Below are 23,803 nucleotides of genomic sequence, written 5' to 3'. Positions count from 1 at the left end.
GGAGTCCTGGGGGGCAGTTAGGGGCAGGGGTCCCAGGAGGGGGCAGTCAGGGGACAAGGAATGGGGGGAGGGTTGGGGGTTCTGAGGGGGGTGGGAAGTGGGAGGGGCAGGGGCGGGGCTAGGGCAGGACGGGGGCGGGACACCTCCCGTCCTCTTTTTTGCTTGCTGAAATATGGTAACCCTATTTTAACACCTGTCATTTACAGCAAAGGCTGATAACACAACATGTAGGAGCAGAACTCATCTGGAAAAACAACACTTGAATTTAAGATACAAACAGAGCAGCTAACGCCCAGTGCCGCAAGAGGAGTGTAAATCCTTCACTAAACCTGGAGTGGATCCAGTGTATGGCAGTAAAAGATTCAAACATTATCCAAAACCTGGAACAGGTTTAGTGGTAGTCTGGATTGGATTGCATTACATCAGGCTCTTATTCATGGATTTGGAATAGGGTTCATTCACTTTCCTGATGCAAGTAGGGTGACCAGACAGCAAGTGTGAAAAATCGGGACGGGGGGTGGGGGGTAATAGGAACTTATATAAGAAAAAGCCCCAAATATCGGGACTGTCCCTATAAAATCAGGACATCTGGGCACCCTAGATGCAAGCAGCGGACTTTCCGTTTTTGTGTAGAACTCCAATGACAATCCTGGCCTCTAGCAGGATGATGCAGATCTCTTGGCTTGTTGTAGCTGCAAGAGGACCTTCCCTCAATGCCCGCAGCCCTGCATGAGAGTCAAATCAGCTGGCCTGGCAGAGCGACAGCAGGAGCAAATGAGTGATGCTTGGTAGGCATGTATTCCAAAATGTACAAAATAGTGAACTTGCAATTAACTAAAAAAAAAAAATTAATCGCGATTAATCACAGTTTTAATTGCACTGTTAAACAATAGAATACAAATTGAAATTTATTAACTGTTTTGGGATATTTTTCCACATTTTCAAATATATTGATTTAAATTACAACACAGAATATAAAGTGTACAGTGCTCACTTTATATTATTTTTATTACAAATATTTGCACTGTAAAAATGATAAACCAAAGAAATATTATTTTTCAATTAACTTCATACAAGTACCATAGTGCAATCTCTATCATGAAAGTGCAATTTACAAATGTAGATATGTTTGTTACATAACTGCACTCAAAAACAAAACAATGTAAAACTTTGAGAGCCTACAAGTCCACTCAGTCCTCCTTCTTGTTCAGCCAATCACTAAGACAAACAAGTTTGTTTACATTTACGGGCGATAATGCTGCCAGCTTCTTATTTACAATGCCACCTGAAAGTGAGAACAGGCGTTTGCATGGCACTTTTGCAGCCAGCATTGCAAGGTATTTACATGCCAGATATGCTAAACATTTGTATGCCCCTTCATGTTTTGGCTACCATTCCAGAGGACATGCTTCCAAGCTGATGATGTTCATTAAAAAAATAATGCGTTAATTAAATTTGTGACTGAACTCCTTGGGGGAGAATTGTATGTCTTCTGTTCTGTTTTACTCACGTTCTGACATATATTTCATGTTATAGAAGTCTCGGATGATGACCCAGCATATGTTGTTCATTTTAAGAACACTTTCACTGCAGATTTGACAAAATGCAAAGAAGGTACCAATGTGAGATTTCTAAAGAGAGCTACAGCATTCAACACAAGGATTAAGAATCTGAAGTGCCTTCCAATCTGAGAGGGATGACGTGTGGAGCATGCTTTCAGAAGTCTTGAAAGAGCAACATTCAGATGCGGAAACTACAGAACCTGAACCACCAAAAAAGAAAATCAACCTTCTGCTGGTGGCATCTGATTCAGATTATGAAAATGAACATGCATCGGTCCGCACTTCTTTGGAATTCTTTGGATTGTTATTGAGTAGAAACTGTCATCAGCATGGACGCATGTCCTCTGGAATGGTGGTTGAAGCATGAAGGGACATATGAATCTTTAGCACATTTGGCACAGAAATATCTTGCGACGCCAGCTACAACAGTGCCATGAGAACGCCTGTTCTCACTTTCAGGTGACATTGTAAACAAGAAGTGGGCAGCATTATCTCCTGCAAATGTAAACAAACTTGTTTGTCTAAGTAACTGTCTGAACAAGAAGTAGGACTGAGTGGACTTGTAGGCTCTAAAGGCAATTTAGTCCAGTGCCCAATTATCCTGACAGTTAGGAAGTTTTTCTACTGTCCAACCTAATCCTTCTTTGCTGCACTTTAAGCCCATTGCTTCTTGTCCTGTCCTCAGAGGTTAACAGGAACAATTTCCTCCCTCCTCTTTGTAACAACCTTTTATTTACTTGAAAGCTGTTATCATGTCCCCACTCAGTCTTCTCTTCTCCAGACTAAACAAACCCAATTTTTTCAAGGAGGAATACACATAGCCCAGAAGAGCAACATATGTTCTGTTTCTGCAGTGAACGTGTTAATTGTATGTAACGCTGATCGTGGATTGGCATCCTCATGTACTGATCTCAGGTAACTGGTACTTCATGACAACTTCTTGCATCTTACATGTCTTGAAAGATTCATCTCAGTCAGTGCACATCACAGACAGCATCTGTAATCTGATAGAATGATGTATCTGGTGATACCAAAACTGTGAAGCTGTTAACTATAGTGCAAAGTGGTTTTGCTTCAGGGGTTTTGCTTATAGCAATCTGACCATTTTCTGACCATCAAAAGGCATGGCAATCTGTCTTGGAGAACTGTGACTGACAATGATAGTCTAATGCTGATTTTATGCCAGTTTGGATGGTGCCATTCATTTAAGATGTGCATCAGTTCACATTAACTTCCAGAATGATGCTTGCTTTTGAGCTGCTGGAGGCATCTTCCAAAAGACCTTTTTAACCTGGAGTAATAACAGAAACAGATTCTTACATGATCCTTAAAGGTCTAGCCCCAGTTATGGAAGCATCATCCTGAGACATATGCAGCTTGCTTGATATTTACGAAACTCTTCATCACAAGGAATTCGCTGAAAAAGCAGTGGCCCCGAGATGGTGCCTGAAACAAGAAAGTCTTTGGTCTATTTTTGAAATCTAAATATGGTGGGTGTGTTTTATTTACTCTGCATTATCAGAGGAAATCCGGGTTTGAAGCCCAGGAAAATAACCTCATTGAAGTGCAGCAGAGGCACAAACAAAGAGTTTCCAGGAGATCGAATCAACGTCACAACAAATGCTCTCAGAACTAGAGAGAAATGAGTTTAAACTGATTAGAGCCCTTCTGGCCAGCCTGCTACCCTGCTGACCAAGCACGTGCTTGGAGTGGCACCTTAAAAGGGGCGGCCAATGTTGGGGTGGCGGGGGGCGCTCGCGGTGTTTTTGTTTGTTGTTTTTTTGTTTGGCGGGGCAGCGCTCGAGGGGTTTTTTTGTTTTGTTTTTGTTTCGGCCGGGCAGCGCGGGGGGTGTTTCGGTGGTGCTGGGGGGCGGGCGGGAGGTTGGGCGGCCCGGCGCGGTGCACCAGGGGCTTGGGCGGCCCGGCCCATCGGAGGGGGCGGGGGTTTGGGCGGCCCGGCGCGGCGCTGGCGGGGGGAGGTTTGGGTGGCCCGGCCCGGCGCTCGGGGGGTTTCGGCGGCCCGGCGTGGCGCTGGGGTCGGGGGGTGTCGGCGGCGCGGCGCTCAGGGGTGGGGGGGGTGTTATGGCGGGGCGGCGCTCTTCTTTTTTGCCTGGGGCGGCAAAAAAGTTAGAGCCGGCCCTTCTGCTACCTGATCCTATTAGTAGGAAACTGCCAAGAAACATCAGCCACTGATGCCAGGGCCATAGTTACAGGAAAAATGCCTTCAAGATTTATTTCCTTTCAAGGGAAAACTTACAGGCCCTGGAAAGCCAAGTGGCCAGTTGAAGTGAAAGGCTTCTGCTGACTTGTCCACTGGATCCCTGGGGGCAGTTGCATGCACAGCATGGGAGCAGGGTACGTCATTTCAACCAAGGAGCTCTTGGAGTTCACCCTGGGGGGAAGAACCATCTTTCTCCAGCATTTCTTTAGCAGAGACCCTGGAAGTGATTCTCCCCTATCCCCAGCCAATCTGCATTCTGACCTCTTTGAAAAAGTGGAGTGCTGAAAGGAAATATTTGTCCTGCTCTTCAATTCATTGGGGGTAGAGGGGGCCTTATCCAGGAGCCAGGGCCCTGAGTTTTCACCTCTTCATCCTTATTCATTTTAAGGATAAGCGTATTGATATCCCTGTGGCAAAAGTTCTGGATTCTGAGTCAGTCCTCAGGAGAGGAGGCGGGACCTTTATGAAGCTGGTAGCCTTTGGCGGGAGGGGGAGAGGAGGGAGAGCGCCGCCCCGCCGTAACACCCCCCCACCCCCAATAGGAGCAGCAATAAATTTGAAGGGGCCATGCTCTGACGCTTGTCTCCAGGACTCTCTAGACTGATTTCAGGGGGGGGGGGGAAGCAGGGGGATGATCAAGAAGCAGAGCTAGGGCCATCCGGGTCTTGCTAAGCATAATCCCCATAATTCTAAGGCACAGTTCAAGGACTGCAGTGTGACCCTGCAAGGTCATTCAAGAACATGAGGGTCTCTGGCTTTGGTCTGGCACAAGGAATCCTTGTCCGAAGGGTGCGTCTCTCCATACAGTTGCAAACAGGGCATTTCTCGGGTGATCCCTCAGGAGAGCGGTCAGTCTCTGGGGTTCAAGTGCAAGCTCTTGCCCATAAAGTTTTACATTGCTTTATTTTTGAATGCAGTTATTTTTTTATACCTAATTCTACATTTGTAAGTTGCACTTTCACGATAAAGAGATTGGACTACAGTACTTGTATGAGGTGAATTGAAAAAGACTATATCTTTTTTTACAGTGCAAATATTTGCAATCAAAAATAAATATAAAGTGAGCACTGTACACTTTGTATTCTGTGTTGTAATTGAAATCAATATATTTGAAAATGTAGACAACATCCACAAATATTTAAACAAATGGTATTCTCTTATTGTTTAACATTGCGATTAATCATGCTTCATTTTTTTAATCGCTTGACAGCCCTAGTACAAAAGCGATCTGAGTGATATCCAGACTCGATTCCTCCCAGCCTTGTGAACAGGGGGTCCACAATCCTTTGTGAACATTTCTGGGTGGGCTGTACGGGAGGCACATTCAGTTAGAATCTGGATCAGATTTTTCTTTTGGCTCCACAAAGGAAGTGAACTCAGTCTGTCAAGATGCATGACTCAATGATTTACCCAGGAGCTCCAGGATGGCTTGGGTTTGTTTTTTAATTGATTTTTTTAATCACATAACTAATACCATCACACTTTGCGCTTACGTCACACCTTTCATTCAAGTGTGAAGTGCCTCGAGCTTGTAACTTTCAGAAATTATGGCACTTACTCCAGGATTTCCAGGTCTGAAAAATTAGTGAGGAATCCCAACTTCCTTTCCAGCCCCTCAGAAGATGCTTCATTCCATTTCCACCATCCAGAATTACAGGTTCAAAGAGCCAGATCATGGCCCCAGAAGTGCAAAACAGACTTAAAATTGGCCTAAGTGGCAGCTAATGATTCCCCTTGCACAGAAAGCCAGCTCTGTGTCACCATCCCCTTGCCCCACACAGTCCCACTATAGGTACATATCACGGTGTGCCTGGGGAAAGGGAGCTGTGGCTGCGAGTGCTGCTGCATTCCAATGATCCTAGCTCTGCAACAGGCTTGGGGACCATTGGAGTTTTCTGAGTTAGAGCAGCCCTGAGGCTGCTATCAGTTACCTCAGGGGCCAAACAACCTTTAGATAGTCCCAAGACTAGAGGCTGTGCATAAAAGATGGAAGACAGACACGTTTGTCTTACTTGGGTCTGGCATGGAACAGAGCGTGGCTGGACCTGAGAATCAGGCCCTAGGTGTTTGCTATCCAAGAGACCTGTTATAATGTTGAGGTTGTGTATTGATAGACTTGCCTGGTTTGATAAATGTGTAACCAGAGATTTCACTCAATTTAATAAAATCACCAGAAACAGCTTGTCCTGGGTTGTGTAAAGATGCTCACAGTGCAATGCAGTAACACCCTGTTAACTAGCGAGATTTGATCTACTGTATAATGTTTCTCTAAACTAAAGCTCCCTTAAAATGCAACCCAGTCTAAAGATATCACAGACAGAGCACTTACGTACCAGAAATATGAAGATATTTATCACTTGGCCTGCAAAGGGTATTTAAGGAAATAATGCTATCAGGAACTCTCCACTCCACTATGAACAGAGCCAGTGACTCTCTCGTTCAAAAGTCTAATTACCATAAGATCAGCAGCATGGTCCAATGGCGTGCACAACCCACTGGGCTTCTTGCTGTGTGCCATACTTTCGGCCTGGCTGAGTCTTCAACTCCCTGCATCAGAGTGGGAGTCCATCGGAGCATCGTGGTGGCTACAAAGAGTTAGGATGCTCTTGCCTTTTATTCCTAGGGATTGGGTAGCAGGGCAGTCCACTTTGGTCCTTTTCGTTGGTGGATCTGTTTCTTTTCTGCTCTTGCTGATGGCTCAAGCAACTATCCATCAGTTCTTTCCCTGTGTTTTTAAGGTTTGTTAGGACAAAATAAAATTGTGTTAGCAACCATGGCAAATCAGTTTCTGTAATTCTACTATTAACAGTTAGTCTTCAAACGATGAGTGTTCAATTATTTTAGTCTCCTCTCCAGTTGTAATGGTAATACACACACATAGTTGAGGACACCAATTTACGCCCTACGCTCTCTATATTGCAACCTGATCATGGGTCAGCTAGGTAAACAGTTAAGGCCCAGTGAAGAGATTACACCATTTATCATCAACTGTATTAGGAAGGAGATAGATGGAATAGATTTGACAGAATGGAATAAATGGGACTTTGATAGGTGAGCGGAGTCCCAAATCGGTAAAAGAAAGAGGCCGGGGGAGTAACTAGGACTAGAATAGCCATAAGTATAGAAGATAGTTTGACCCTATTGAATAGAATATGTGAGAGCCACCAGCTTAATCTAGAGGAAAAGGCTACTCTTGGAAATAGGTAGAAGAGTTACTTGGTTATTTTGGGTTAGGGTGAGTTAACAGATAGTTGTTCAACTAGAGATGGTGCTTGAGGAGACTAATAAAGTCAACAAAAACAACAAGGAGTCTGGTGGTACCTTAAAGACTCACAGATTTATTTGGACATAAGCTTTCATGGGTTAAAAACCCACTTCTTCAGACTTCATACATCTGAAGAAGTGGGGTTTTTACCCATGAAAGCTTATGCCCAAATAAATCTGTTAGTCTTTAAGGTGCCACCAGATTCCTCATTGTTTTTGTGGATACAGACTAACATGGCTACCCCTCTGATATTAAAGTCAACAAAGAGTAGGAGAGTCTGATTTGGGAGTTAAAAGCAGAAAATGAAAGTTTAAAAAAACTAGTTAGGAAAAAAGCAAGAAGGTGAAGGGGTTGACTCGCAGGTAATACCAAATCAGAAAGTGATGCCCTGACATCAAATAGGAAAGATATTTGGGGAGGCCAAGCATTTGCAGAAATTTGAGCCTCATAGGAAAGAAGCACAAATTCAAGAGCATATTACAATGGTAAAAATCTGCATAGAGCCTTTTGGGAACATTCCAGAAACAGATACAATGAGATTCCTGAGGACACTGGCTACTAACCCTAGAGTTTGGTTAGATACGCTACTCCCAGAGATAAACAGCAATGGCAAAAAGTCATGTTAGGAACTGACCATTAACTATTCTGATATAATTAGTCCTATGACTCATATCTACAAGGTAAAGTTCCATAAGGACAACACTCCTAGAGCTTTGTATGATGAATTGAGGAGGACTGGTACCGCTATCAGAGGTGATAACCCAGATGATCATGCCTACCTCAAACAGTTGTATATTGAGAAATAGCCTACCTGCATTCGGGGCAAAATAGAGCTTCTGGTGGATCCAGAGGTGATGCCAATGAGAGACACTGTTTGCCTTGGCTCAAAGAGCATGGTTGGCAAGGGAGACACCACGGGGAGGGGTGATTCACAGGGTAAAGTCCACAGTTTGAAATCTAAAGGGAATAGTTTGGAAATAGAAGGCAGAGAATTACCCCGATCAAAGAATCCTCCCTTTAATCCTCAGAGACTGAAGGATCGTGCCGTTCTGCCCCAACACCTGAAGTAGCAGAAAAAGTGAGGAAACTCTAGCCAAGACAAACCTTCAAGGTCTCAGCCAGAGTAACAAGGAGTCTGCAGGCAAGCAGCTTGCAAAAGCAGTAGATAGACCGAGTCAGTTACTGTCTTTGACGACTCACCAAGCCACTCGCTGTGACTATGCCAGTGGACGGGGATGTCCTTAGGACATTGGAAACTGACCCCTGCATTGGAAACTGACCCCCAAACTAGCTGATTAGCGATGGGATCCAATCTACACTAGGCCAGATCCTGACTGTCAGCCATGGAGAAGACGACTCTCTTGGAGACGGGTTAGAATCCACAACCATCCAAAATGACCATTCACACATCCGGCAGGATTTTGTCGATTTTGTACAGGTGGATCAAAGGGAAAGTTTACTTAGGGGAACTTGTCCCTGGAGGTCCTGCTCCGAAGTGGTTAGGATACAAAGCACTGTGATGGGACTACTTCTTTCTAGATCCAGGGGCAGAAGTGACTCTAATGGCAGAAAGAATGTTTGACCAGATTAACCAGCACTCCAATCAGCAGAGAGAATGCTCATCCCACAACACAATACAGCCAAATTCACCACTTATACCAAGATAGGGTGAGTGTTGTGGGTATCTGCTGAAGGAACTAACTTTGGGGGGAAAGAGGGAGGCCCACCCTGTGTATATTACCTGAAGGCTTGTTAATTGGGAATGATTTACTAATGCACTTCAGTCCTCTAACTGATTGCCATAGTTACATGTTGTGGGCACATGTTTCTAAAGCTAGTCCTTACAAGTTGACTTCTGAGAAAAAGACAATGCAAGTGCGGGTCTGCACCACCCAACAGACCCAGCTAGCGCTGAAAGTGATGGTTGGGCCTCAGAAAGAGGCTAATAGGCTAGTCCTAGGGGAAGCCAGGACGTCGCAGAAATTGGAAAAGCTTTTTGATAGTCTAAGCCCCACAAGCACTAACACAGAGATAAAGGAGTTAAGCCATGAATCTGCAGCAACGCCACAGCCTATGGGCACAGAAACAGGAAGTGCTGTTGACAGACAGGCTCCGAGTCCTCACACTAGCCCTCTGTCATTTGTCAAACTTATCCGTGACCTTAAGATCAGAGGGACTTGTGTGTTAACTAGCTCTCAGATGGAAAAGGCAACTTTTTTTTCTGAGTACCTTGATGGAAGGCTTATTGGTAAAAGAGGCATTTATGAAATTGACCTTTGAGAAGACTCATTAGGATGGATTTGTTTGAGACGTTAGCTGAGATCCATGAACAAATAACAATGGTCCCCAAGAAAGAAGCATTCTGCACCATGCAACAACAGAAAGGTCCTGGGAGAAACCAGGGTTGGGTATATGTGCACTGAATATTCAGGTTGGCAGTCAGAAGGTATTGCATTTTGCCCAGGTAAGAGATCTCTAGAATCAACGGCCCTTCAATATGATCTTCTATCACATGTGAAATTACTGCTCCATTTCCTTAGGGGGAAGTTGCACAAGCTAACTTTATGGGCAAAGATGCATTGTAGCATGTAAGAACCCTTTCAGATGCTATGAGCTTCTTGGCCTCATCAAAAGTCTCAGTGCACTGTGTGGATGAACACTACTTCTGTCCATTGTATCCCAGTTCATTCCAGGGCTGTAGCATTGTCGCAATGTTAAGCAAAAACCTATGGTAAATGTCACGCTGCCGGAGTGGTTCACAACCTCAGGGCAGGCTGTCAAAAGCAGGGCAGATGCTCCAAACTGGTGGTCTATTTTATAATTAGATGTCACTGTAACAGTCTCAGCATGGAGTCACAGATAGTCCCCTTGGGCTCTCCAGTCTAGCTTACCCACCAGGCAAGCTGGACTCAGTGATAAATAGAGCCCTGCGCAAATACAAAATTTGTATCCACATCCGAACCGCAAAAATGATCCACGGATTTTCAGGGCTTTAGTGATAAATGGTCACTTACACCAAAAATCACAAAATATTCAGGTTGCTCACAGACCCAAGGGACCAGTCATTTACTCCAGGTCCATTTGTACCTTAGAGTTTAGACCTCACATCAAAGACAATGCTTGTAGCCAAGCCTGTAATAAATTAACTAAAGGTTTATTAACTAGGAAAAAGAAATAAGGGAGTTTTTTACAGGTAAAAACAAGAATATATACACAAATGAGTTAGCCTGGAATTCAAAAGATGACTGAGATGTAGTAATCTGTCAGTTCAGAATGTCTTTCAGGGCTAATCTATGCCAAGCAGTATGGAGATCTCTTTGCTTATGTTTAGGAATCTTTGCCCCTCAGAGGCCAGACAGCATGAAAGAGGCCCAGTTTCTCTTTATCAGGGATTTTTATCCCCAAACTGAGGGGATGAGTTCATGTGTATGTCTTTCCTTCCTGGAGAGAGTCAGGAATGCAGTCAACGGCATTTCTATCCTTTGATGCTACACAATATCTCATTTGCCTTCAACGGGCCATGGACAAGCTCTTTACCTTACTCAGTGCCTCTTTTCCTCTTTGGCTAGTTACACAATGTTAGAATATAGATATTCAGGGCTGCCTGTAAAGGCCTGTGCTTTAAGAACTTAGGTGTATTTTTATCACTTAGCTAGTTAAAGCTAAGTTCATTTATGCTAAGTTATGTTCATTTATGCTAAGTTAATTTATGGTAAGTATCCCATAATTCCTTGCATTTGCTGAAGAAAGCACTTGGCATAAGCAGATAGGAAACTTGTAAAAATCAAGGTACATTTGTTCTATGTCTTACTTCCTTAGCTTCTATTATCTGCCCGGACCAGTACTTGGAATGCTTGTATCCAAAACAATGATAAGGAAGGAACAGAATGACATGTTTGGGAACTGGGACAAACTAATGGGTTGGATCATCATATAATCCAACCCATTAGCTTTGAGCAGGGGGTTGGGACTAGATGACCTCCTGAGGTCCCTTCCAACCCTGATATTCTATGATTCTAATACCAGATGAAATGTGTAATCTTGGGAGCACACCTTCTGAGTAAAGTCAGTGTAACATCTCTGCACTGGATAGCTTCCCAGAGACTGGTGTAGAGCCTTTTCCCTGTACTAGATTATTATTGGCTTAGAGCATTACACCAGATTGACATTGTGATCAAGCAGTGTGATCAAGCAGTTGACTGTACAATTTATCAACCAGTTGGCGAGCTAAGCCATCTAGCCAAACGTTAGTCAAACCAAGCAATGCGGTGTCACAATGTAACTACTTGGAGGGGGATGATGCTCAGGAAGCGGTGGGACGCTAGTGTTCATTAATCTCACATACACTTATGTAGCCAGCCAGGCCAGGCCTAACGACCAGTTTTATAGCTAGCGCATGATAAAACACTTTAGGCAAAATGCTGATACTTCAGGAATTCCTGGGCCAAAAGCCACATTTTCAGTATATAAAGATTAAAGCACTTTTCTTGGCTAAATTCCAGACACAGACTAAAAAGAGAGAGGAAAAAATCCTCTCTCAGTAAACATCATATGACAAATTTAAAGCCAAGGCAAATGAAAGTGAGAGACAGGAGCCATTAAAATCCCTTGTTGTACAATTTGTAAATAGTCATGTTTGTCCATCGTTCGGGCTAGATATGTACATCTTAACCCTTGGGGTCACGTGTGTAACTTGTGAAAAAGGGAAAGATAAGGAGCAAAGTGGTCTTGCATTGCATTGCCTCACAAGTTCAGTGTTGAACAATAACAAAAGAGCTGACAAGGAACTTATAACAAAATCAAAATGGGAAATTAAAATAGCAAGTGGAAAGTATAAGCAACTGCAATAACCCTGTTACCTAGACAAGAAAGTAAGGGAAGACTGGGAGATTGTCAGTGGAGGTGCATCCAGCAAAAAAGAGAAAAATTAACCTGGCAAAGACAGGCTAAAAATCTGTATGGTGTTGCCCCAAAACAGTTAACTGCAGCAAGAAAAGTGCTCCCGTACTCAATTTGACATGCAGACAAAAGCAACAGGCATTTGGGGAACAAGTTCAAATTTTGCATGAATTGGTGACAACCTGGGTCCAGCCACCCCAAAGAACAGGGGGGCTGAACCCCAGAGAATAATCATAGAATAGAATATCAGGGTTGGAAGGGAATAAGCAGTTGAACTAACAGATTGCATATTATATTGTACTATAAAAATGTCAAGTAAAGTCTTTTATGAAAGCTTGTAATGTTCTGAACTTGATGGTCATTATGAGGTATGTATACAGACCATGGTGATGAATGTATATATTTGCATATATAGAAAACTATAAATTGTGATTGGTTTCAGAGTAGCAGCCGTGTTAATCTGTATCCGCAAAAAGAACAGGAGTACTTGTGGCACCTTAGAGACTAACAAATTTATTAGAGCATAAGCTTTCGTGGGCTACAGCCCACTTCTTCGGATGCATATAGAGTGGAACATATATTGAGGAGATATATATACACACATACAGAGAGCATGAACAGGTGGGAGTTGTCTTACCAACTCTGAGAGGCCAGTTAAGTAAGAGAAAAAAACTTTTGAAGTGATAATCAAGCTAGCCCAGTACAGACAGTTTGATAAGAAGTGTGAGAATACTTACAAGGGGAGATAGATTCAATGTTTGTAATGGCTCAGCCATTCCCAGTCCTTATTCAATCCTGAGTTGATTGTATCTAGTTTGCATATCAATTCCAGCTCAGCAGTCTCTCGCTGGAGTCTGTTTTTGAAGTTTTTCTGTTGTAAGATAGCCACCCGCAGGTCTGTCACTTAATGGCCAGACAGGTTAAAATGTTCTCCCACTGGTTTTTGAGTATTATGATTCCTGATGTCAGATTTGTGTCCATTAATTCTTTTGCGTAGAGACTGTCCGGTTTGGCCAATGTACATGGCAGAGGGGCATTGCTGGCACATGATGGCATATATCACATTGGTAGATGTGCAGGTGAACGAGCCCCTGATGGTATGGCTGATGTGATTAGGTCCTATGATGATGTCACTTGAATAGATATGTGGACAGAGTTGGCATCGGGCTTTGTTACAAGGATAGGTTCCTGGGTCAGTGTTTTTGTTCAGTGATGTGTGGTTGCTGGTGAGTATTTACTTTAGGTTGGGGGGTTGTCTGTAAGCGAGGACAGGTCTGTCTCCCAAGATCTGTGAGAGTAAAGGATCATCTTTCAGGACAGGTTGTAGATCTCTGATGATGCGCTGGAGAAGTTTTAGTTGGGGGCTGAAGGTGACTGCTAGTGATGTTCTGTTATTTTCTTTGTTGGGCCTGTCTTGTAGGAGGTGACTTCTGGGTACTCGTCTGGCTCTGTCAATCTGTTTTTTCACTTCAGCAGGTTGGTATTGTAGTTTTAAGAATGCTTGATAGAGATCTTGTAGGTGCTTGTCTCTGTCTGAGGGATGGATCAAATGCGGTTATATCTTAGAGCTTGGCTGTAGACAATGGATCGTGATGCAACTCACAACAGGGAGGTAAAGCAATCAAGCAGGAAGGGGCTACTTCCCAAACCAGTTGTTTACATGAACCAGCTTCAATCCATTGTCTAGCCCACGATAAGACAATGGTGAATTGTTAAAGTTAATAGAAAGACACTGGGACAATTCTGAATTTCCCCGCTTTGAATATCTATAGTGACTGAAGGAAAAAACCCTGCAAACTCTTTTAAAATGGGAGTTGAAGTGAAATCCGTTCAGAAACTGAGGACCTGTGAAATGCTAGATCCCCCCTACAATTTGGGGGTACACTGGGAAACTGTGCAAAGGTAATAAGTATCTTGTATTCAAAATGGGATTTTACCTAATATAGAAGTGTAAAGCCTGAGGTTGCGTCTTTATGTTTATTTACTGTGTAGCTTGTCTATGTTCAGTCTCCCTCACTATTTCCTCTTGGAATCTAGGGGGGCGTGGTTTCTATTAAACAAACCTTTTGTGTATTTTTACCCCACGCAGGTCTTCGTTGTGCAAACTGTGTGGAGTGTGTGCGCCAAATTGAGCTGATAACTGGGGGTTGGGGGGCTGGTTTCACATCTTCAGGGGTGACGAACTGGAGAGGGAAAGTCTGAGTGTCTGCTGGTTTGTAACTTGGGAAGGACGGATTTGGGGGTACTTGGGACTTAAAGGGCAGTTAGGATCACCCCGCACCAGTAACTAAGCTGGTGGAAACCAGGGTGAGACCTTGTGCTTGTGTCAGGAATCTGAGCCATGGCAGAACAGAATTAAGGTTACAGGACAGGAGGTGACAGAACCTCTTACAGGTCTGGATGAGCCCCAAAATATCACAGACTTCCTGACCTTTTGCTAATGGGTTTGGTTTTAGACTGATGCTATAGGCACTGTTTATTTAAAACTCTAGCAGGAAGCCAGGCAGATGTGAAGGGGTGGAACTGGGAAAGGTTCTAGGCAGAATCTTGACAATGAAGCACAGAGAAACTGAATAGCTTTAGAGAAAATACTCTGTTACTTATTCAAATAAAGTTCCTTGTTCAGTGTTAGATGAAAGCAACTCTTTGTGCAATTCTTTATCCTCGTCACATGACAAAGAGTATCCCCAACTTCTCTATCAGAGACTGCGTCTATCGCCCATTCAGGGCTCACTCACAGTGATACAGACTGTCGTATAATAAGGGGAAGGATCCCTTAGGTACCAAGATTGTGATTAAAACTTCTCCTCATTTTGTTAACTGATATAGGGCTCACAGATGCAGTCAGGATGGGTGTGCTGTGGTAACATTCCTCCAGCAGGTGTGTTGAGAATGAACTCCCTTGAAACACACTTCAGTCTAAAGGTATCAGAGACAGAACAATTACTGGACACAATAATAATCATCAAGCAATTAATATGCAAACATCTAGAAGATAATAAGGTGATAAGTAACAGTCAACATGGATTTGTCAAGAACCAATCCTGTCAAACCAACCTAATAGTTTTCTTTGACAGGTAACAAGTCTTGTGTATGAGAGGAAAGCAGTAGATGTGATATATCTTGACTTTAATGAGGCTTTTGATACTGTTTCCCATGACCTTCTCATAAACAAACTAGGGAAATGTAGCCTAGATGGAGCTACTATAAGGTGGGTGCATAACTGCTTGGAAAACCATTCTCAAAGAGTAGTTATCAGTGGTTACAGTCAAGCTGGAAGGGCGTTATGAGTTGGGTCCTGTAGGGATCAGTTGTGGATCTGATTCTGTTCAATATCTTCATCAGTGATCTAGATAATGGCATAGAGAGTACACTTGTAAAGTTTGTGGACGATACCAAGCTGGGAGGGGTTGCAAGGGCTTTGGAGGACAGGATTAAAATTCAAAATGATCTGGACAAACTGGAGAAATGTTCTGAAGGAAACAGAATGAAATTCAGTAAGGGAAATCAATTGCACACAGACAAAATGGGAAATGACTGCCTAGGAAGGAGAACCGTGGAAAGGGATCTGGGGGTTACAGTGGATCACAAGCTAAATATGAGTCAACAGTGTAACACTTGCAAAAAAAGCAAACGTCATTCTGGCCTGTATTAGCAGGAGTGTTGTAAGCAAGACAAAAGAAGTAATTCTTCCACTCTACTCTGTGCTGATAAGGCCTCAACTGGGGCTCTTAGGCACCATCATAATACAAATAAATTAACGATAACAAACAACAGCGTATTCCCACTCAACTCACTAGGAATTCTGCCTGCAGGACCCTTGCAGGATCAGCCCCTATGGTTCATAACTTCTGGACATTTTCTATGGGGAGTATTTCCCACATTCTTGGATCCCACTCTAATGCTGATGGGGGCTCTGTCTATTTCAATGTGCCTTGAAGGCCTTCCTCCGTTTAATTCCTTCCTGCCTCTCTGCACTTTTCTCCTTTTACTCCCCCTACCTCTTGAATCATCCCAAGACATTTGCCTGGATGCCCCCCTTTATGTCCCACTGTCATTCCCCCCAACCTTGGAACTCCCTTCCTCATCACGTTCAACCCCACCCCATCTGTTGTCCTTATAAATAATAGTGCTAATCACATAAAACTAATATGACATGCTAGCCTCTCAGGTGATCCTGTATTCATTGGCCTCACCCTGGTTCCATGCCTTTCACTGCCTCTTCTTATGTCATTGTCTCCTGGGCAAGGAACCTGTTTATCCGGTAAAGATCCAGAGGTGTCTATATAAATAATAACAATTACTTGCAGGCCAAGATATTTTGGTGACTGTGAATATAGCTCCCTACACCAGGGCGTGTGACGAGATATCAGTAGGAAACACCTATGGTGTGACATTATCTGATTACAATATAACCATATAGATCATTGTTGAAACCACTGTTATATATTTGCGGCAAATATTATACAAAGGTTGTCGAATGAGGTGTCTATGGAAAGGTTATGATTTGCTGGTTAGGATTATGCAATCTGTGTACATGTATCATTTTTGTATGTGAAGATATAAGTATTGGAATATCCACCAGCTTTATGGGGATTGTCTGCCCCATTCTTTGCGGTTCACACTAACTGAGTAACCAAAGCTATCCCGCACTGGGACACCAGTCACAGCCAAATAGGCCACGTAAAATATCTGCAAAAATGTTATAATTTGCCAGATATGATTATCTTGTTTATAGGTTTGTATCACCTTTGTATTATGAGTTATAGATATGTATGTAGGTCTGTATTTCAAACTTGTGCTATGCTTCTGGCTGACACCCCCTGGCAGTTTGGCATCAGCACTGTCTAGCCTGCTCGATGGCCCCTTGAGGACTGACCCATTGAGAGAAGGCAGATACACCTTATGACTCAGCAAGGCAGGCAGGGACATGCCCATGGCGCGAACTCTAAGGCTTCCTAGCCACGTGTTGGGCAGCTTGTGTTTAAAACAAAGGAAGCACAGGCCACATGGCAAGAGACTATAAAAGGCAGCTGCATCTTCTCCATTTTGTTTTCAATTCTGCTTCTTACCTCTGGAGGAACTTTGCTACAAACTGAAGCTCGGAACAAAGGACTGAATGACCCATCCAAGCTGTGGATGTACTCCAGATATTTAACTTAAGCCAGCAGTTTATTCCATCACTGCTACAAGCCTGAACCAAAAACTTTGCCATTACTATATGTAATTGATTCCTTTAAGCAATTTCAACTCTCACCTACCTTTCTTCCTTTTTATAAACAAGCCTTTAGATTTTAGATACTAAAGGATTGGCATCAGTGTGATTTTTGGGTAAGATCTAAGTTATATATTGACCTGGGTGTGTGGCTGGTCCTTTGGGATCAGAAGAACCTATTATTTGATGAGACTGGTTGTAAAGAACCACTCATCTCTGAATCCAGTGTTTTTGGTGGTGATATAAAAACTGACGTTATGTTTTCTTGTTAGCCAGTGTGGTGAAACAGGAGTTTACTTTTGTGGCTGATTTGGTATATCTTACAAAAGAATAACCAGCAGTTTTGGGTTGTGTTTGCCCTATTTATCAGTAGTTCGTCCTGAATTTGGCAATCGCCGTTATGACCCATATCAGAAGGAAACACCTATGGGAATAGTGGCAGGGAAAAACCAGGGATTTTTTTAAAATAAGATCTCTGATAAATTCCTACAATGCCAGGTGGTTTGGTCATTACTGCTAAGATGTCTCTGGAAGCCCACCTTACAACATTGTTTCCAGCAGTTAGGGGACAGCTGGTTTTCCATTGCATGTATCCACATGGGAGTAGTGACCATGAGACAGAAGATTTTGGTTTTCCACCACAAGCTTGGAAGCAGGTCAGTAAGTTACTGGAGGCAGAACCAAATTTAAATCTCCCAGTCTCTTCTCCCATGTCTTTATATAAGACATAGTTTTTAAAGAAGAGCTCAACAAGCCAGGTGCATGATCTAGGAATAAAAACTCTGTATGATTCTTTCAGCTTGTCCCAGGACAATGGATTCAACCAGTGTTTTTCCTCCAGTAAGCAGCACCTTATTCTTACAAGCCTTGTGAAGCGGAGTATTTGCTGACACTTAAAAGTGAGTCAGGCTTCTGGGTGAGCTCCCTCAGCACTGCGATAATTTATAACAGCTTTGCCACATAGATGCTGGGAGGGACACTTGAGATATCAACTGAATCCACTATGGAGGTTATGGGTTCCTTTGGCCAGCTGCTGTTAGGAACTAAATAGGACTATTAGGAACATGTTTGTGCATGAGTTAGCAAAGCGTCAACGGGCAGAAGTGGTGAAATCCACTTCAGGATATCAGATATCAAAGAAACCTGTCCCTTTAATGAGGATACTCATAATGAGGGGTCTTGAACTTGCTCTATTATAAAGTCACCACCCATTGCGAGCTTGTTTTTTGTACACAATCTGATCTCCCTAGGAATTTAGAGGCAAATCAGACTTGGTGTTTCTAATGAAAAGGCTTCAAAACCAGGAGAGGATTCACTTGTGACATTTCCAACTTCTCTCCCTCTCACAGCCCCCACATATCTCTCTCTCTCTCATCAATTGACTCTTTTATTCTACTTTCCTGATGCCTTTGACTAGACTTGGGTTTATGTGCAAAGGTCAGGAGTCTCACCAGTTTCCTTGTGGCATTAAGGCATTTCCCCGCAAAGCAACTGATATGCACAACATTCCCTTGAACTTGGAGTCTCTGTTTTTTAAGCTGAGAATTTCCTGACCTCTTCCTCTCCCCAGCCCCAAAACATCTAGTTCAGTGATGAGTCTCTGGAGAACTCTTAAACTTTGCTGAGGCTCTGGCAGAGTTTGCAAGCTGGACATGGTCAGACGCTTTCACAGAGGCAGAGCTTGTATGTTGAGAAGGGAAGGATTGTACTCCCCTCCTGAGACATCCCCTACCCCAGGGAAACAGCTACAGAAAGGGAGGGGTAATGAAGTCACTCAGTGGGGTGGGGTGTGCAGGCATGCCATTGCATTGTGGGAATGAAGCTACAGTTGATCCTAGTAAACTCTGCTCTATAATAAGCTGGTGCTGACATTTCTCTCACTCAGTGCTCCTGGGCCAATCATCACTCCCCTGCTTCCTTTCCTGCCTGCTATATAAAGCAGCTGGGCCAACTTCCCCAGCGAATGCCAATTGCCTTGGATTGGCAGCTGGTTAACCCTTTCATGCCTGGTTTCTGAATCCTGCTGACAAGTACAGGAGAGGATGGGGATTTTTCTTCCACCTGACTCTTGTCAGGTAGCCCCGTCCCCAGTAACTAGTGCTTTCTGGAGGCCCAGATGAGCAGTGCACCCTTTGACACCCCCCTTTTCATTTCCAAGGGATTTGCCTGCCTGCAGGGGCAGCTGCCTGTGCAGACCTGGATTGTGGCATGTGACAGGGCAAGACACACACTGTGCTCCCTGATGGAAACTTTACATTTGTTCCTCCTTTGCTTGGTAGTTTTCCTTGAAGATTTTTAACCAGTTTTCCAGACCATCTTTTCCTAGGTGCATGGAAAAACATAACAATTGGGTTTCTTTGGAAAGCATCCCCTAGATGAACCTCCCAATCCCAATCCCATACACACACACAAAACCAAGTGCCTCTTTTCATCGCACCACGCAGCTCTTCCCAGACTACCTACCCTGCATGGAATGCAAGAAATGCAAAGATGGCTTCAAGCCACCCCTAGCCCCCCACCTTCCTTTCCTGGCCTGAGTACAGGAGTGTAGCCAAAACATAGAATTGTAGAACTGGAAGGGACCTTGAAAGGTCATCAAGTCCAGTCCCCTGCCTTCACAGCAGGACTGAGTACTGTCCCTGACAGATTATTTTGTCCCAGATCCCTAAATGGCCCCCTGCAAGGGATTGAACTCACAACCCTGGGTTTAGTAAGCCAATGCTCAAACCACTGAGCTATCCCTCCCTCTATTATTGCTTTTTTTTTTCACTAAGAGAGTAACAGATATGTTATTCAGCTATGTCTGGGGTGGGGAAGGTGTTACACCTGAGAGGAACTGTGGAGGGGGAACATGGGTTTGTTTTTTGTACACAATATCTAGGCACCAGCCTATGCTGTGAATTAGGCACAGATGCAGCTTTCACCTTTTCTGAGGCACTTCTCCTCTGAGAAGGCAGAACCAAGTCTGGCAGGTTTGTGCTGATTAAAGAAAAAGGGGGAAGAATTTTGGGGGTCAGCAGTTTGAGAGTCATTCTTTAATTAGTGCCTGTGCCTTGCTTGTTATGCATGGCTTGATAGCTAGCCAGTAAACATCATTGATATTGTATTTTATCTGAAATGCTGCTTCCTGTTTGAGTGGGAACAGCATGAGCGGAAATAAAATAAACATCTATGGGGCACTTGTTGCAGGAACTTTCCTTATCCAGCGCTGATCACACATCAGAAAGGGTTTGGTTTTTTAAATCCAGAGCAACAATGTTTGGCAAATGTTTTCCACCAGGGAAAATCCCAGTGTGCCATGCAGACTGTACACAGGGGCCACTTTACCCACCATGGAGATGCAGCCACTTCTGGAAGAGGAAAGTGACGACACCACCAAATGACGGTGTTCATAAGGGGATGTGAAGACTAATGTAGCCATCTGAAATTACAGCCGAATACAGGCAGCAGAAGTATCTGAGCTGGAATTTGGTCGGGACACCAAAGCGAACAGCTCTCCTCTTGTGAAAAAATGGCATGGTCTCTTTTAGTGACCACAGCTCATCAGTGCCTCTGCTCTATATATCATCTGACAAAGAGACGTCCAGTGACCCAGGGCATCTGCCCAGGAATGACTCAAAGACAGCTGCACTGGGTTGAGATTGAAGAGAGCAAGCAAGAATTTAACTAGGATTAACCTGAATTACTTATTCATACAAACACATCTAAATGCTGGGATTCGAATGACCTTCTCTTTCCAAGCCTGCACTCCTCTTCCTGTTTTCAAGTATGATGTGCATTTATGTTAAAGCATGTGTTCAATTAACCTTAGATCCTAAGGCTACATCTACACCAAGATCTAGGGGTGCAATTCTCAGGTCACGCAAGCTCTCATCTGAGCTAGTTCACTAAAAAGAGCATTGTAGCTGTAGTGGCATGGGCAACAGGGGCATGAGCTCGCCGCCCTGAGTATGTGCCCACAGGGTTCAGCGCGTTTGTACCAGGGCTGGCTAGCCTGTACTACTGCAGCTCCACTACTATTTGTAGTGGGCTAGATCTCCTTTGTCCACGTGAGCAGGGAATCACAACCCTAGTTCCAAGCATAGCTGCAGAGCCACCTTACTGAGTCTTCAAGCCCACTTGCCGTGCCTGGATTTTCCTTGGATATCACCAAGTGACGAAGATGCTCCTCAGAGCAGGACTTCCAAGAGAAATGACTGGATGAGACCATCTTGCTCAACACTCCAAACACCCATGCCACCTCTGACTGCCCCAGAGACATCACAGTTCCTCCCACAAGTGCTGCTCCCCTCTGCCAAAAGCCAGGCCTGATGCGTAATTCAGACATGTGTGAACAAAATGCGGGAGGGAATGTTGCAGCCACCGGGAGACATGGGAAATTCCCAAGGAGTCCTCCAGAGGAGAGGACCTATCAGCACCTGGGAGGAATGTGTTCCTCCAACTATTGCACTGTGTAGTTGGCTAAATGCCTTAATAGTGTGCAGCTTTTACTCCTTTGACACATCCAGTATCAGGCATGGCTGGATGCTGCATACCAGGCAGGCAGGGCCGGCTTTAGGCCGATTCACCCGATTCCCAGGAATCGGGCCCCGCGCTTAAGAGGGCCCCTCACCTTAGGTGCTTTTTAATTTTTTTTACTTTTTTTTTTTTTCCTGGCGGCCCGCTCTCCACAGCCCCGCTCTCCCGGAAGGAGCACGGCAAGCCCTGCCCCGAAGCCCCGCTCTCCCAGCTGGAGCTCCGGCTGGAGCGCAGCAAGCCCCGCGACCCCAGTTGGAGCTCCAGGCCCTTTAAATAGACGCAGGAGCCCTGGGGAAGCGGCGGGGCTCCAGCGGCTATTTAAAGGACTGGGGCGGCAGAGGCAGCTGGAGCCCCGTCCCTTTAAATAGCCCCCAGAGCCCTGGGATAGCGGGGAGTTTGGGGGCTATTTAAAGGGACAGGGCTTCAGCTGCCTCTGCTGCATCCCCTGCCTGCAGCCACCCCCTGCCACACCCCCTGCCCGCACCAGTTATGCACCCCCTGTCCTGCCCGCACCAGCCCCGCCCCCTCACCCTGCTTGCAGCCAGCCCTGCACCCCCTGCCTGCACCAGCCCTGCACCCCCTGCCCTGCCCTCTGCCCTCACCAGCTCCTCCCCCCTGCCCTGCCTGCAGCCAGCCCTGCACCCCCTGCCTCTACCAGCCCTGCACCCCCTTCCCTGCCCGCTGCCCCCACCAGTTCCGCCCCCCGGCCCTGCCTGCAGCCAGCCCTGCACCCCCTGCCCACAGCCAGCCCTTGCTGCACCCCCTGCCCTGTCTCCAGCCAACCCCTGCCTCACCCCTCTGCGGCCCTGCCTGAAGCCAGCCAGCCCCACAGCCCCTGACCTGCCTGCACCAGCCCCGCACCTCCTGCCCTGCCAGCAGCCAGCCCTGCACTTCCTGCCCTGCCTGCAGCCAGCCCCTGCTGCACCCCCGTGCCTGAAGCCAGCCAGTCCCACACTCCTTTGTCTCCAGCCCTGCCAACCCCTGCTGCACCCGCCTGCGGCCCTGCCTGAAGGCAGCCAGCCCGCCCCACACACCCCTGTCTCCAGCCAGCCCTGCACCCCTTGCCCTGCCTGCAGCCAGACCCTACCTCCAGTCAGCCCCTGTCCTGCCTCCAGCCAGCCCATGTCCACTGGTGCCCTGCAGTTCCCAGGGCAGTAACCCTGCACACCTGCTTCAATGAGGGGGGCAGGGAGCAGCTGGGACCCACATATGTGCACACATGTGAAACGGCGATCCTCAACAGCATATATGATGCAATGTACATACTATATAATTTTATTATTTATATAGTTATGGAAAGTAAATAATACATGGAAGAAATGAAAGGCTTTTTTTTTTTAATATGGGTTGTTTTTTTTTTTTGAGTCATCCCTGCTGGGGCCCCACCGAAAATGTTCAAATTGGGCCCCGCACTTCCTAAAGCCGACCCTGAAGGCAGGACCACAGTCTGCTCCAGCACAGCAATGATTAGCTCCTGGCTCTTTCCTCCTGGAACAGGGTTGGCTGCCTCACCTGCCCCTTTGTGGTCACGGAGGCCTCTGTGATACCCTACCAATAATTTCTCCCTTGGAGGGCTCCTTACACAGATTCCACCCTCTTTTGAAGTCAAAATACCCTCCTTGGAGCCTGGGTTTGCTCACAGACAATAACTCCATAAGCCCCAAATTAAAGTCCCTCAAATCAACATTTCTCTTCCTACTCCCAGGTCTCCCCTCCTGGAGATCTTTTACACTCTCTCCCTTGCCTTGCTCAGCGTCTCTCCTGCCTGAGCAGCCCTTCCCCCACCCTCCTACCTCCAGGGGTAACATACTAGAGGGCAGGGCTCCCCCGACAAGTCATTTCTCATCTCTGACTCAATTTCCCTGGCAGAAAAGTGGGTTAATGTTTGCATAGCCCCCTATGGGTGGCTCTGAGAGATTAATACCCTGGATATTTTCAGATTGCCCTGATGGTAAATATCATCACGACCATTTTACAGGTGAGCTACAGTCTGGGACTCCAGCCCAGGCCAGACATTTTATAGAGCACTTGACCTTCTAAAGGCCCCCCAAACATTTTGCAAACAGACAGAACCAGTGTGCAGGACACATTTGACACAAAGGCTTAGACACCTGAAGGCAGCC

The 23,803-nt window shown here is 45.2% G+C and overlaps 1 long non-coding RNA gene across 2 annotated transcripts in view; it reads left to right on the top strand.

Annotated features, from left to right (window-relative positions):
* Nucleotides 1–23,803, top strand: part of LOC117887348 — a 71,087-nt gene that overhangs the window by 34,686 nt on the left and 12,598 nt on the right. The window contains exon 1 of one of the 2 annotated variants that reach the window (XR_004648165.1): nucleotides 8,039–8,716. The exons of the other annotated variant lie outside the window; for it this stretch is intronic. This is a non-coding gene — a long non-coding RNA (uncharacterized LOC117887348). Of the gene's footprint in view, nucleotides 1–8,038; nucleotides 8,717–23,803 lie in introns of those variants that run through there. 2 annotated transcript variants of the gene reach the window in all.

Source organism: Trachemys scripta, chromosome 14 (genome assembly GCF_013100865.1).
Source record: "Trachemys scripta elegans isolate TJP31775 chromosome 14, CAS_Tse_1.0, whole genome shotgun sequence".
In the NCBI taxonomy this organism is placed as follows: Eukaryota; Metazoa; Chordata; order Testudines; family Emydidae; genus Trachemys; species Trachemys scripta.
This window is presented reverse-complemented; position numbering and strand designations above follow the sequence as displayed.